The 15,720-nt window shown below is 40.0% G+C and overlaps 1 pseudogene; it reads right to left on the reverse strand.

The window, feature by feature from the left end:
* Positions 1 to 7,616: 7,616 nt before the first annotated feature.
* LOC140925793 (uncharacterized) lies at positions 7,617 to 8,731 on the reverse strand (annotated as a pseudogene).
* Positions 8,732 to 15,720: the final 6,989 nt, after the last annotated feature.

Raw genomic sequence — 15,720 nt, forward strand, 5'->3', positions numbered from 1 at the left:
AAAACCCGCACTACATTGTTTAGCCTCGAATCCAACCTCAACATCTTCCTTTGAGGCTGCAGGGGGTACCACCTTGTAGCCCACACCCACATTGGTTTCCTCCTGTGACTCCTCCTCGCCAGCTAATGGGTGGAGGTCCTCTATACTCCTGCACCTGTAAACTTGAGGGGGTTGTTAAGGTAATTGAACACACGAGCTGGGATTCGACCTCCTTTCACAGTCACTGCCGTCTGATAGGCCCCAGCAGAATATCTTTCTGAAAACTTGTCCACTGGTTAAGTACACCAATACATTCTTCTAAGTCATCTACCCCTTGGACCTCACAAGGTATGTCTGCAACCATATTTGGAGAAAATGTGACGGTTTCGGCCACAGTGATCCTGTAAACTCTATCAAGGAATCCAAAACCATTTTGTTGGGTCCCCCCTTACTGTAGACAGTGTTAGTGTCAAAGTTAATAGTACATTTGTGAGCAGTTAGAAAATCTATACCCATCAACATTTGCTGTGCCAAGCCTCGACACACCAGCACTTTATGCTGAGCCGTGATCACGCCCAGCTGAGTTGTTATTTCTGTTTCTCCAACCACATTAAGCTGCATGTTATTGGCCCCCAGGAGAGGCTTCAGTGCAGACGCAAGTTTGTTTATGTCTTAGAGCGACTGTATAGGTCTTCACTGATAGTTGTTGCTTCTGCATCCGTGTCTAATAAGGCTTGGGGCTTAAAACCATTGACATCACAAGGCAAAAATGTTCCCTTTGGATTCTCGGGCACGGTCACTTTCGGACTCAGGCCTCATGGTACATGTAGATCAATTGAGAAATATTCTGGTATACATTAATTACCTCTGTAAGTGGTAGTCCTTTTAGCCTTTTTCTTTGCATGATCATGGGAAGATGTTTAGAACTGGTTCACCTAAAATTAAAATGCTTGAAGATGGACTAGCAGTACCTGTGTTGCTGGTGATTGTTTTAGGCTTCCGCTGTGCTTCATTTACATGTACGGGTGCTTGTTTAGGAGGTGAGCTCTGGGTGAATGATGCAGTCGATTTCTTGGAGATTATCATTGTGCTGAAGATCAACCCTACATTGTTCATGGGAAATTCTCTTTGCTGATTGAGGAATTTCTGCAGCAATTTCTGCATTCCTCTTTTTCTCAACTTCCGCTTTGTCAGCCTCTTTTGCTTTTTAAATTTATTACTTTGCGTTTTCTTCATCGGTTTGTGCAACTTTGGCCTTCTTTCTTGGTTTCTGTTTCTTTGTGGTTTTTGGCCTTTTCTTTAGGCAAGAAAGTGCTTTTCTGAGTGAGCTGTCTTTGAGGCTTATCTCCATACTCTTTCTTTAACAGCTCATTCTTGTCATCTTAAGAGAAGTAATGATGAAATTTGTTATGTATATTAAAATATATCGATGCAGTATGTATCTCTATGTAAACGTGAAGTGTAAACTATAAAAATTAAAAACTGTGACCACTAATCTTAAGCAGTTGTACTTCATGGTAGCTTTTCTCTGCTAACCAACAGGCCATAATTGTCTCCCTTTCTTTTATGTCTTCTTCATCTCCAGAATCCAGGTGTTTTACCTCCTGTTCATTCAATACTCTAAGGGTATCAGGTTGGTCCTCGTATTGAACAAGAAACCAGTTTTCTGCAAAAATCATCTGAACTGATTGTTAGATAGACCTTGTCAGGGTTTATGACGCCATTTTGATGAGTAGGCAAACGCATGAAAAATTTCAGCGTTTGTAGGAGAATCTAATCTCGAATAATTTCTGTAGAATGGCTGTTCTGAAAAAAATGTGAATACGCTCTACACCATAGAGGTATGAACCATCAAAGTCCCGTGAGGTGACACAGGTAAAATAGTGATTCTCGCGGAGATGCTTCTCTGCCCACAAAGGTGTTACATCCTCATGGCTTGGTTTCTCATCTCCAGCATCACCGACTCGTACACACCAGGTTTTCTTTGGCTCATCATCTCAAAGCTTGAACACAGACGATAATTCTTTCTTCTCCAACATTTGAATATCTGCCATGTATTGGGTTGGCAATTTCTCATAGAGAACATGGGGCTTAACTTTCCCAACACATGCCTTAGGTGTCGTGTCTGTCTCCATAAAAAGGTAAGATGAAGTCTGTAGAAGTGCCGTATAGCTATTAACAAAATCGGTTCTAGTTGTTAAATCTGGCTGATCAGCTAGCTGCACACCTTTGTGTTTTTTATGCGTTTAAGTAGTGTCTATACGGAACCCGACAGCATCATCACAATTCAGAAAAACCTCATGTCGCCCATCTTTTAACTGTTATTCGTCTAGTCTTTGATAAACAGCATCGCTCCAATGTGCCTCCTCCTTCATTCTAAGAGAAAAACCTTTCCTTGATGTTTGACACGTTATTCTTGCTACTGTCATATCTTTTAGCAGATAATCTGCTTTTGTTTTTAATGGTGCACAGCTGAACGCCAGTCCCATAGCCTGTATTTGTACCATACTTCTCTTGTATGTGTTGCTGGATTCTCTTGAACGTTACTTTGGGCCCTGTTTTTATGTTGCCATCAAAAGGTGCCTGCAGGCATCAGCAACCACTCTCGAGAACGGACAAATACTTCCATATCTTTTCTTATTTTAGGAAACTTACTGAGAACTTAAGAAACAGCTTTTGGTACTTTCCGTTTCAGAAGCCTTTGTTCAGCCTTTGTACGAGCAATAAATCTTTTGGCTTTTTTCTTTATTTTCTTTCTTTGAAGCTTCACTTGTTCGTTTGAATTTTCAGCCAGAAAACTGTCTGGATCGTCAGAGTCACTATTACTCACCATTGCTTTCTGTCTCTCATATTCAAATAAGCTTGTTTTGACTTTTCCACTTTAAACTTCTCTTCATCTGTTAAGTCCCTGTTTTTAAGGTTGTTAATGACATCGGTTAAGGCAGACAAAAAAGTTTCTTCAGAATAATTTTGCAATAACGTTCGGAGTTTTACCACAAAGGCAAACCAGTTTGTTCCCTGAGTATTAGTAAAAGGTGTTCCATGTCTGGTACCAGTGATATTAGTGGCCTATTCTTATCTAGAATGGTATCGCGATCTGCAGCTTGTCGTGGGTTACGAGGATTCTGCTTGTTAGCTTCACCATCAACAGCAGTAGAGGATAGCTGTTGTTCTTTCACACTCCTGTCAATACATGTGTCATCATCTTTCATCCACTCAGTCTTTGCCTTCCGAACTAGGCAGCTGGGAGACAGAGCCTTCTTCATCAGAACACGTTAGGCCAAATCCCTCCAACACTGCTTCATCTTTTACTTTTGCAAGGAGGTCAACTGCTTCCTTCATTTTTTTAAGGTCATTTAAAGCACTGTTTATCTTAGATTCCTGTTTGTAACTGTTGCTGAAGCCATATAACTTGCTAGACTTGTTCTGTGATAAGTCCTGTCCTTTACAACAGGCATACTTTATCAGCAGTCTGTAGGATTCTGTGCTTGCCAAAGTAGTGCGGATGATTAGCGTAAGATTGTTCAAAGTGGTGATACAAGTACCAAATTTCATATTTTTGGTCCTTTTCAAGCAGGTAATGATAAGTAATCAGGATCCACGTTGGATCCTGATCTCTTTGCCAGTTATTGCAGAACGAGAAGTTCCCATGTATTTTTCTTTGGAAACCACAGGACACCCAATGTCAAAAAATGGAAAACGTTAAAAGAGAGCTACTTGAACTATCTATCCCACTCTTTTTTGGACGTAATTTTTTCTTGCAGTAAATGCTAAGCAATTAAAAGTTTTAACTGGCAAAGTCTTACTTGACGGTTTTTTTAAAATCTTGATAGGAATTACCATTGCAAGCGCACAGTGTAGTGCAGGGCAAGTTTGCCTTGGTGCACTTGCAAAGTCTCCGACGTGCACACTTGCGGCCACATCTGATGAGCTCATTGCATGTGTTCGAAGCCTCGGCTAGGGTAGTCCAAGTCGGCTTCCATCTGTCTGAAGATAGATGCCATCCCCACTCTGCTGCACTTGGAAGTTCATGGATAGAAACTAAGATTTGACCCCAAACTTGACCCACTTGATATGCTGCCCTCTTGATGTCCTATTCAATTGCAACTTGGCCTGGTGGGATACTTTCAATGCTTCTGGTACCTTGCGAAAACATGAACTGCGGTGCATTGTTGACATCTTCATGTCTGGTTTGGTTGTACATTAAAACCCTAAACCATTCCAGTACCCTGAGTTGCTTATTGGACAGCATTAACTGTGGCGTTGATAAATCTCGTATTACCTACTACAACAATTCAGTGGCTTCATTTAACTTTCTGGAATTGCACACGCAACCCAGTGGTGATATACACCCATAGCCTGGTCCTGATTCACAATTATCAATACCAGTGCAAATTACTCAACGCTCTCATCAACAGAAAAACAGCCATTTATCATGCAACCATTCAACATCTACTCGCATTATTTCGAAAACAGTGCCCACTTGTTGCTCAAGCGTCAAAACGGAACATGGAAAACTTATGTCTCGTCAGCCGTGTACCATACACAGCGAAGTCATCAACAGAAGCTCATATGCCTAATTGTCGTAATCCCAATAACCTGATTACCATTCAGCGATTGCCTTTAAAAGCCAGCAATGCCCACCATATGTCTACGTGTCCTTTAAATTCGCGGTCTATAAATAATAAGGTACTAATTATCAAAGACTATGTAGTTGATTATCAAATTGATATCTGGGGGATTACTGAAACTTGGACCAAATCAGATGGGGAATCCAATCGTGTTGCGAATGAGATGAGTCACCGGGGAAATTCATTCATCCACCTACCGAGAAAAAAACGATCTGGTGGTGGTATTAACCTGTTATATAACACAAGCCTGAAAATCGAAAGGGTTGATTGTAACAGTTATGCCTCTTTTGAATACTTGGAGGTGAAACTGCACACTGCATCAACAGTTGTTAGAATTGCAGTTGTTTACTGCCCTCCTTCGTCAAAAGTTAATAAACTTACTTCCTCCCAGTTCTTTCATGATTTTAACGATCTGCTTGAACACTTCTCAGTTTCCTCTGGTAGGCTTTTGATCATGGGTGACTTCAATTTTCATGTAAATGAACCATCTCGTGATCGTCTGTTGGCTAAATTTCTTGATTTTCTGGACTCTTATAACTTGGCCGAGCATGTTACAGAGCCTACACACAAGCGTAAGGGCACGCTGGACTTGATAATTACAAGGGTAAACGAGGATACTGTTTTGAACTGTAAGGTTGAGGACCCTGACCTATCTGATCACTATACGGTACACTGCATTTTGACATTGGATAAGCCCACTGCTCGTAGAGTCGAAAAGACCTATCGAAAACTGCACAGCGTAGATATGGAAGCTTTATGCAGAGATCTGACAACTTTACCTGTCTTCACCTCCCCGGCTACAAATGTAACTGATCTATTAGCACAGTATCAAAATGCTCTTGATGGTTTGCTTGAAATCCATGCGCCCCTAAAAAGAGGCCTTCCACGCCATGCTATAATAATGAAATTGTGTCTACAAAACGTGAACGGCGTAAACTGAAGGGGCACTGGTGAAAAGCCAAACTAAAGTGTACACCAACAACTGTACAAAGACAAATGCAAACAAGTCAGGTCTTTTATTACATCGGCGAAGATGAAGTTTTACTCTGATATGATAAAAGAAAACAAAGGCAATCATAAGGTGTTGTTTTCTGCCATTGACCGCATGTTAAACCTGACACTGGAGAAGTGTTACCCTTCTTGCGAGTCTGCAAAAGAATTATGTAACAACTTCGCGGATTTTTTCTCAAGCAAGATTGCCACAATTCGATCGAATCTAGGCTCTTTGGCACTGCCTGATATCCCTTTCCGATTTTCCCATTTTGATAATCCCTCTATTCAATGTGAGTTTAACCAGTTCAAGGTGACTACTGCTGTCGAACCTAGCAAATATATTACTAAAATGGCTACGAAGTCGTGTTCCCTAGACCCGATTCCTTCTAACTTAAGTTGTGCTTTTCTGATTTGGTACCAATCATAACAAAGATTGTTAATTGCTGTTTAGAAAGTGGTGAAGTTCCTCTGCCTATGAAGAGGGCTATTTTATCTCCTCTTAAAAAACCGTCCCTTGACACTGAGCTCTATCCAAGCTTCAGACCGGTATCGAACCTCATGCTTGTGTCCAAGGCAACAGAAAAAGTAGCGGCTATGCAACTCTGGGAATATTTGTGTTCAAATGGATTAAAAAAGGAACTTCAGTCTGCTTATTAGGCTAACCATATCTGTGAAACAGCTCTGATTCGAGTACAGGATGATATCCTCAAAGCCATCGATAGTCATCGCGGTGTTTTGCTTTTGCTATTGGATCTTTCTGCAGCCTTTGATACGGTTGATCATGAAAGTTTTCTAGGAAGACTCTCCTCTAGGTTCGGTATCAAAGGAAAAGCCCGTGATTGGCTACGGTCTTACCTTACAGACCGTACTCAGCTTGTGAAAGTGGACGACGCTTTATACGCGGTACGACCCCTTCATTGGGGGTGTGCCTCAAGGTTCGGTCCTAGGCCCCATGCTTTACTTATTTTATACATCTACACTGGGTGATATTGTTCGAGAGCATGGCTTGTCGTTTCACTTTTAAGCTGATGACTCGCAGCTTTATACATCTTTTGCTTGCAATGACACCTCTGATCTAGTGGCTGCAAAACAATGTCTTGAGCGCTGCGTTGCTGACATCAATTTGTGGATGACTACCAACAAGTTGAAGCTTAACAATGATAAATCAGAAGTTATCTTTCTGCACTCCTGTTTTCGTCATTCGTTGTCCCCTCCCACGATTTCTGTTGGCATGGAAAACATCAGGCCCTCTCAACAGGCTCGCAATCTTGGCGTGATTTTTGACGACACAATGTCACTTTCACCACATCTTAATACAATAGTTAAGGGTGCCGTCTATCACATACGAAATATTTCTAAAATAAGAAAATACATCAGTAAAAGTACCACAGAAATTCTAATTCACGGTTTTGTTAGCTCGAAGTTGGACTTTTGTAATTCTCTTCTTTTTGGTGCCCCAAAACGGGACATAGTTAAGCGGCAGTCCGTTCAAAATGCGGCTGCTCGAATTATAGCCAGTCTCAAAAAGCAAGATCACATCACTGAGACTCTAAAAAATCTTCACTAGCTTCCTGTTGAGGAGAGAATTGTTTTTAAAATAAATTTAATAACTTTTAAAACATAGAATGACTCTGGTCCCCATTATCTTGAAGATATTTTAAAATTTTACCATGAATCAAGGACATTACAGTCATCAAGGGATCATTTACGCCTTCAAGAACCGAATTTTAACATGAAAACTTATGGCCAGCGAGCATTTTCCGTTGCTGCCCCTTGACTATGGAACAAGCTCCCCTTTGAAATTCGAGCTTGTTCTGATGTTAATCTTTTTAAATCTAAGTTAAAAACGTTTCTTTTTAAAAAGGTATATGACATTTAGTTTCATCATATTTGTTTTTGTTTTCTTTCCTTTTTAAGATCTGTATGCTATAAATTTCCCAATTTGTACAGTAGTGTTATATGTAAGCTTGTGATTAATGATATTCTTATGTCCTTTTTAACATTGTAAAGCGCTTAGAACAGCGATGTAGAAGGATAGCACTTCCATGCTTGAAAGGCGGTCTTCTTGCCCTTTCCCGAGAATAATGATACAGTATCACATCCAGTAAGTGCGTGGAAGAATGGCAGGCCTTCACATTGCTCAGTGTTAAGTGAGCTGGCTATCTTGTGGACTGACAGGTAGCGTAATTGCTTGCCAACCTCAAATGCAATCCATAGCTCTTCTTCATCTAATATGAGCACGTCTGTATCAACAGTTCGTATAAGGATCTTGTTCATACTGTTGACAGAGGCATGCTTTGCATGGACGAAGATATGGTTATCTGTCTCCTCATGGTTGCAAGGTGCCATGCCCTCTATCGTGGTGGAACCAATTACGTCCAAGCAGCCGTACAGATAACCTCTGAATCAGGAAGTCTGAGGGATTGAACCCTTGCTGCAAGATACTCGAAGAGTTTCTTCTCGTTGTCATCCAGTCTCAGAAATGACTTCGAGTTTAAAGGAATTGCGGCATCATCACACACATGTCTGCAGGTTCCTGTACCTCTGGCCTCACGAGTACCTTGTTTGAGGCTGTTTTCCAAGTAACGATCCCATACTAAATCATTTCTCTTTACATTCTGAGTGCAATAGCTGATGATGTACGGGAGAAAAACTGTTTCTGCGTACTCCTTAAAGGTCTTGCACTTACCAGGTGGAAACATGTTAACAATAGCAGCACCATCTAGAACAACTGCATCAACCGAAGGACGCTCAAACGCTGTGTTGACTTCAATGCATGTGATAAGGTCCGATTTCTGTCCTGTACTCTTCTTCTCATTACGTGAAAGGGCAAGCACACTTGAACTGTTTTCGTGCTTGAAAAGTTCCTCGAGGTTTCCTTCTCTTGCTTGACAGGCAATGTGCAGTCTGGAAAAGAGTCGGCAGTCACTATTAAGATTGGCAACTTGATTACTTGTCTTACTTGACTGTCGTTTCTCAGGTGTACCAAACAAAGGTAAGTTGCATCGTTGCAAAGTATCTGCTATGGGTTTGGATTGCTTGTTAAGTCGCTCTTCTACATTTTTCTCATACTTTGACTTTCCCTTCTCCTTGGCACCTGAAATCACTTCAACGACACATGTAGACATATTATGTAACATTTGTTTCCGCATGCAATCTTGAGATTGAAGTGGAGGGGACGTTTTGGAATCCAGAAGCCACCCCGGGAGATTGATACGAGCTGGCAACCACTTCCGACTTTGTTGTGGATATGACCTTTGTTTCAGAGTGGAGCTTAAAACTTGAAGGGTTGATGGGATTTTCTGTTTTAGCAGCAGGTTTGGGAGAGGATTCATTAGTAATGGATTGCAATTGTGACTTTAGGTATTCCCCAATACGGCTATGGGTGTCATCTTGTGGGCGTCCAAGAGTGTCCGTTTTAATTTAAGTAATACCAAATTCCTCCTCTTTGATGCTAGTTAATGCTTCAATTTCGGCATTAGTGGCTGCTGGTTCCCTCATTATTTGTAGTTTCTTGATGTCATCTTGCTTTTAAGCAGCTACCTTCTCTCTTTTGATATCATGGAATCTAAGTTCTGCGACGGGTCTGGCAGCCTTCGCCATCATTTCTGTTCTTATTGGAATAGAAAAGCTGGTGTGGGTGTTTAGATTTACTGGACAACCTACTTCGACAAGAGCGCTTTAAATAAAGGGAGACTCTATTGCTCACTTCAGATTGTAACTCGCATATTTGGATATTCAGAGTTCTGGCAACTTCCATGTTTTCGTGTAGCCATATTCCATGATCTTCCATGTCCTTAGACCTTTGTTCGGGATGTTGGAGGTCGTTTAGTTTATGACTCGCTTAGGTGAAACCAGTGACCTTGCTGTCTGGACCTGATCTTTCCATATTTTCAACGCCAAATCGCAATCTCTTTCTAGCAACTGTTTTCGATAGTCTAATCCCTTTTCTGTCATCCTTCTTTTGCATGTACATTTCCGAGTGTTTTCTTCACGTGACGCTTTCGTTGATTCAACCACGTTTTCCTCTCACAGTGGGAGAGTTTTTAATGTAGTGTACTGATCATCACTTTGCGTTAAAAAGGTATTTATCAAACCAAAGACAGTGATCGAGGATACTTGATGAATTTATCGATCATTTAGGCGCGTAAAAACTGTAATAGAAACAACAATGAAATTATCGAGAGCCTAGCTAAGAGTCTTGAACGTGATGTCGTAAATAACTCGGTGATAACATGATAGAAAGCAAATATGATTATCGACTAGTTTGGAAGGTAAATAAAGGCTGATTAATCTGTGATTCATGCAACGAATTCAAGTAAAGAAATATTAAAGAATGAATCACACCTCTTTTCCCAATTAAAATGATTGGACTTACAAGCATTTTCATAACCGATCACAATATAGGCGTAAAGCATGAAGCAGGACTACAAAGACAATTACACTATCATCAGGCCTCACCCCCTAAGCTGGTGGGTATGTACATTAGTAATGCATTATGAAGTAACGCATTTGTAACAATAGGATGCTTCCTCTGTCTTTAATTACGGATGGATCCTGAAAGCAGAGTTTCAGTGAGGGTTGGATTCATTGTTCTGTGATGAAGTGTCAAGGCATCAGTATGTTTATAGATCACGCACTCTGTTTTTGTTTTTCTGGGTCCAAGTCCACCCTCACGGTATTGTTTTCTCCAGCATTCTGTTCATCCTTAAACCACAAACGTTATGCTATTTGGATTTTTATAAAAGGAAGTAACACATGTAGTTCACCAATCTCCTATTCTTTGCAGGCAGAAGCTCTGATTGTTTAAGTATGACATTAACTTCATGGTTAAATTAAATATAGCATCCTACAACAGGGCACCAAGGCATATTGTAGAAATGTTACATGATACCTGCTACAACTGATATCACTAGGTTTAGTGGTACTTTCTGCACCAAACTGGTGTGACAATTTCCTTTTAACGAAGACCAAACCATTTATTTTTTGCTTCTTTCCAGTTAAAAACTTATGCTATCATCACAGATAATAGAGCTCAAAGTTTTCAAGAGTTGTCACTAACCTTCACTTTTGGTCCTACTTGGATTTGACATGTGTTATTGATCACGAGGGTAGCCTGTACTTAGCTTTGTGTTGTGTTTGCTACAGAATAAGAGTAGGTGAGGATAAGAATAGATATCAAGACAAACTGTTAGGTTTTGTAATACTGAAGGAGATCAACCAAATTACATTTTAAGGTACAGGACTATCCCTTTCAAAAATTCTCCTGAATGTGTTGATATTTTTTGAGGTACCATTTACTTTAGCCCCTATTAGAAAATAAAAAGCATGCATTGCCAGGCCTGGCTTGAAAATTACGCAAGCAGCTAAAAGCGTCAGTAATGTATTTCTAATCTGCCAACCTATTCTTGATGTTGTAGCAGTGGAGATTGTTGATCTCTCGGATGGATGACCACCGTTCTATATAAAAGAGAAAAAATATATCATGCACATTAGTCACAGTATGATTGATTGTTTAAAGAATTAGGCACATTAGATTTAGTTTGCACGATTCAAATAGCCAACATAGATAATGGTGCACTGGTGCTGCAATGTAAATTGGATATAAAATGTACAACTGAATTCATTTTATTTTTGCTCTTGCAGAGATAACTTAAAAGTAACGTTATCAATAAAATAAAATAACGTTATAAGTTAAACATACTGTTTTCTAGGTGCATTGGGAAACTAGCAACCAACCATTTTATTGACTTACAGAGTGTGAGAAAAACATACCTTAATAATAGTAAAGTTTGTTCTTGTTTTCTATAACATGTCTCTCATAAACATCAATGTATTCCTCCCATTCTGATATGGATATATTTGACTCCGTCAGTTCTTTTGGCGAAATTGGATCTGTATTCTTCGCTTTCATTCTTGTGTTGTTGACGAATCTTAGTACGTAAGCTAATGTTTTCCTGGCCTTTGAGAATGTTGAACACGTTCTCATCAAATGTTCAAAGGGAGGATTGTCTCTTAATTCTTTCTGGGCAGTTGAAAATTCTGCTTTGTCGCAGGACGTTGGTCTGGCTTCAGTGAAAGGTTTCATTCCAGCTGACAACTCTTCATTGATCTTCAGTGCACTTTCTTCAAATTTGGGCCACTCTTCTTGCGGCTTTCTAACGAACTGCGGTCCTTGTGACCATTTTTCCAACTGTTCCGGGAGAATTCCCTTCGTCAAGGCGTCAGTTGGATTATGTTCAGATCTGATGTACCTAAACTCTTGAGGGTCTATTGTCTCTTGGATTTCAGCAACTTGTACCGAGACAAACTTTTTAAATTTTCTCAGACTTGTTTTAAGCCATGACAGCACAACTTGGGAGTCGACCCAGAAAACTTTCTTGCAGCTGCTAATCTCCTTGAGTTCTAAGCCTTCCTACATGGTCGGTATAACCTTGAGAGCGCGAGACAACCCATCAACTCCAAACGCAGAATTGACTTCTTTAGGGGTGAGACAAAGGCTTTCACCATGAGCTGTACGCAGGTGTAGCTGCTATCATCAAGTTTCCAACAAAGAAACATGGCTGAACCATAAGCCTTTATTCCAACATCACAGAATCCGTGTATTCCTGGCATTCCAACTGCATTATCTGGCTTTAGCTTTCTTTTGAATTAGTACTTGAGAAGTTGGTTGAGTACTTGGACATCTTTTTTCCACCTTGTTTGAATCTCGAATAACCTGAACTCTACAATTCTTGTAAATTAATTGTCATCTTGATAGTTGTTGGAGTCACGAGGCCTGTGGGATCCCAAAGCTGGGCCAGGTAGGCGAGGCAATTTCTCTTTGTAACAGGCTTCTCCTCTGCAGCAATTTCTGTTTTCTTAAAGGTAATGGTGCCTCTAACCTTATTCTATTTTTTTTTGATGTGGGATTGTAAACTTGCTTCTTTGTTTAGGCAATCAATCGAATTTAACGTTTTCTTCTTTTCCCGTGCGTAGCATTTTGCGGGCAAATTCAATGTTATCGCTGGCATCCAAGGGTGCTTCCGATGTGCTGGTTACTGAGCAACCGTTTTGTTCCAGGTTGTTCACGAAGCTTAATATTCTAGCAGCGTAATGCGAGAGCGTGGTCAAGTCATTCTTTATTGGTTTGAGATTGGTAATTTCATTTCGCAGTGGGTCCATTAATTTCCTTTGATCTCCAAATTCAGGATTTTACATGCCTGCTTGATTTTCTTGCTTGGCCACACTTGATCAGACCAAACAGAGATTTTTGGTAACGCTTTTCTTAGTTGTTGCAGCTGTTCGTCCTCTTACTCTTTGTACTTACACATCCAATAGTTAAATTCGCTCTTCCAAGTTGCGTAAGATTTTCCATTTCCATCGCATGTTGGCACTGATAACTTCTCAAGTCCGTGACTAGCGGTCTTTTGCGAACCTAAAATGTCTTCCATTTTGGTTACTGCTATGGTCATAGCTTCGAGTGCATCGTGCTTAAGTGGTGGTTCTTGGGAGTTGCATGCTTTTTGATAAGTGGGAAAAATTTCGCTGTATCCGTTTCGAAAAAATAACAAAATATTTTGTAATGCATAGCATTAAATTTGCTAAACTAACACACAACAAAATAAACAAAATAATAGACCTACCTTTTAAGCTGTGTTCGTCTGAGTTTTGTTTTTCCTGAAATATTTTCTGAGGTACCTCCCTTCTACGTCTGATCGGTCTGTTCCATATCTGAAGTCTATGGTTTTAAATCGTAAACAGTGTATAAAGTGGTATATATTTATGCATTTAAGTGTCATTTCCAACATTCTAAAGTTCATAGATATATATGCTTCAATTCAAAAATCCTGTAGGTAACATTCGAACAGTTCTTTGGATGTTTCGGTACATAGATAACTTTGCTTCACGCGGGAAAAGAGCGTTTCTGAAGGGTGTGTGCTTTTTATTGCCTGAAGTGATGCTTTTTTTCGTGGATATCTTACAAGCAAAAGCGTGAATAATATACATGACTCCATGTTTCAGTTGTATTTTTATGTATATTTGAATTTGGATATACAAAAAGATATCAATTTTTTATCCGATAAATCTGAACAAATCGATGTGGACTAATGGTATAGTAGAGAAACAGGGATGCCAGAGCTAAAGTGGAGCATTGGTTCAAGTCACACTGACGGCCAAGGAAAAAGGGAAACTGTGGGAGCACTGGCCAGTGAAGGAGGGGAGAAAAAGGAGCGAGAGGGGTAAAAAAATTCCTCTTTTATTAATGCAGTAAGTACTCATTACCAAGATATATATGCAATACTCTGGGGAATTCGCTATTGTCTGGGAAGACAATAGCAGGGTTACATAATTAATGAGATCGAATGCATAATCAATTTTCCCCAGCATATTGTTAACAAATACAGCAACTGATATAATTTAAGCTGAATTACACAAAAGATAAACTTGACCACTGGACACATCAATGCAAATGTAATAGAAAGTGGCGAAAAAGCTGAGACAGGCGTAATATACGCAAATGTTTCAGCAGTGACAGTGACAGGTGCACAAGTGGTGTTGGACCCTAGTTGTCTTGCCATTCTTCCGCAAGTTTAAGAAATTCAGTCACCAGATCTTTTGGCTCTTCCATGGATTCTCCTTTGAAGAGATTGATACTTGTAGGGTTCATCTGGCCATACTGAAAATATGCACCACGCTTTCGTCTCTCCATACTAAACAGGCATGGAACTCCAATGTGGCGTGCCTTGGGTGGAATCGCATGGAAGTGAGGCAGGCACGGCTGCAACAGCCCCGTGTTGACACACTTTTTTACTTGGCAGCTCTGGCAGCTCGAGTACAGTTTTGGAAGAGTTTTTATCCTAACGTTTTTGTGACCTCAATGTTCGATGGCCTCTTGTAGTATATAAAGTTCTCGCAAACGTACATTTGCTGGAGAGGGAAAGTTAAACTTTTTGTTAGACCCTAGCGTATTTTTCTATAGCTTTGAACTAAACGTGTTTGGTGAAGAAATTAAGCTCAACTGGAAGCCCGCGGATGAAGATCCTGCTCAAGTGTTTTCAAACTTTTCGTCAATTTCAATTGGTCTAAAGTTTAAAAGTAAGCACACATTTTCACGAGTTCGAGATTTGGCTTATATATATATATTGCACTTGAGAGAATGGTCTTAAAACATAAATTGCTTTATTTAAACCCAACGCATTTCGGCTTCTGCCTTCATCAGGGTCTCTGCTTCGGGTATAGTTACAAATGATTAGAGTAATTACTGTGACATAATAATGGAGTGATTTGGTAATCATGTGTCAACTAGTTTTAGACGTGATATTTTAGTGGACTAGAACAGAAGGCCCTGTATAACTTATGTTTTTAAACATTATTAATGTACGCACTACTTTAATATATAGATTTAGCCAGGGCTAAAAGCAAAGCTCTGGTTAATAATGCTTAGAAACGAAAAAAATTAAATCATGTAATGCTACACGGGGACGGCAATAAAAATGGCACCACGATCAATAGATCTAATTAGCAAAACAACAAATTGCACGTGCAGTACACTTTTTTCTTATTAGCAAAAAAACAAATTTGTACGTGCAGCACGCTTTTTGTCTTTTTTTGCCATTGTTTTGCTCAGCTACAACGCTGTTTTGTAGGACTAAAACGTCAAACTTCCTAGTTACACATTTTTATGGAGGAATTGTTGTATGTGCTTACGCAATTTTGTCTCCTGTGTTCATGTTCGCTTTTATTTTTTCTGCCGCTCATTTTCACCTTGCTGGCCACTACCATTTCTCATTGTCTCACGGCTGCTTTGAATTTTCATGTCTTTCTCCCTACCAAATTCATCTCTTTTGTTTTCAATCACTCACCCTAGCTGTTTCTCAGTGATCCACGTGGGTGGAAACATCAAAAATAACGTCGAAAAAAACGCAACTTTGTTGTTTTTTCTTTCTAAAAGTCCGGGTGGTTATGCGCTTTTTTCCAAATAAAACCTTGAGTTCATTTGGGTTGCCATACCTGTTGATGGAATTATTTTACATTGGTATGACTGTGGTGCAGACAGATGGCCGGCCGGTGTACGGTCACGTGATTACCAAAGTTTCTCGAATGGGTAGTTTACCACATGTTCTTACCCTTGGAG

The sequence above is a fragment of the Porites lutea genome, chromosome 2, assembly GCF_958299795.1.
Source record: "Porites lutea chromosome 2, jaPorLute2.1, whole genome shotgun sequence".
NCBI lineage: Eukaryota > Metazoa > Cnidaria > Anthozoa > Scleractinia > Poritidae > Porites > Porites lutea.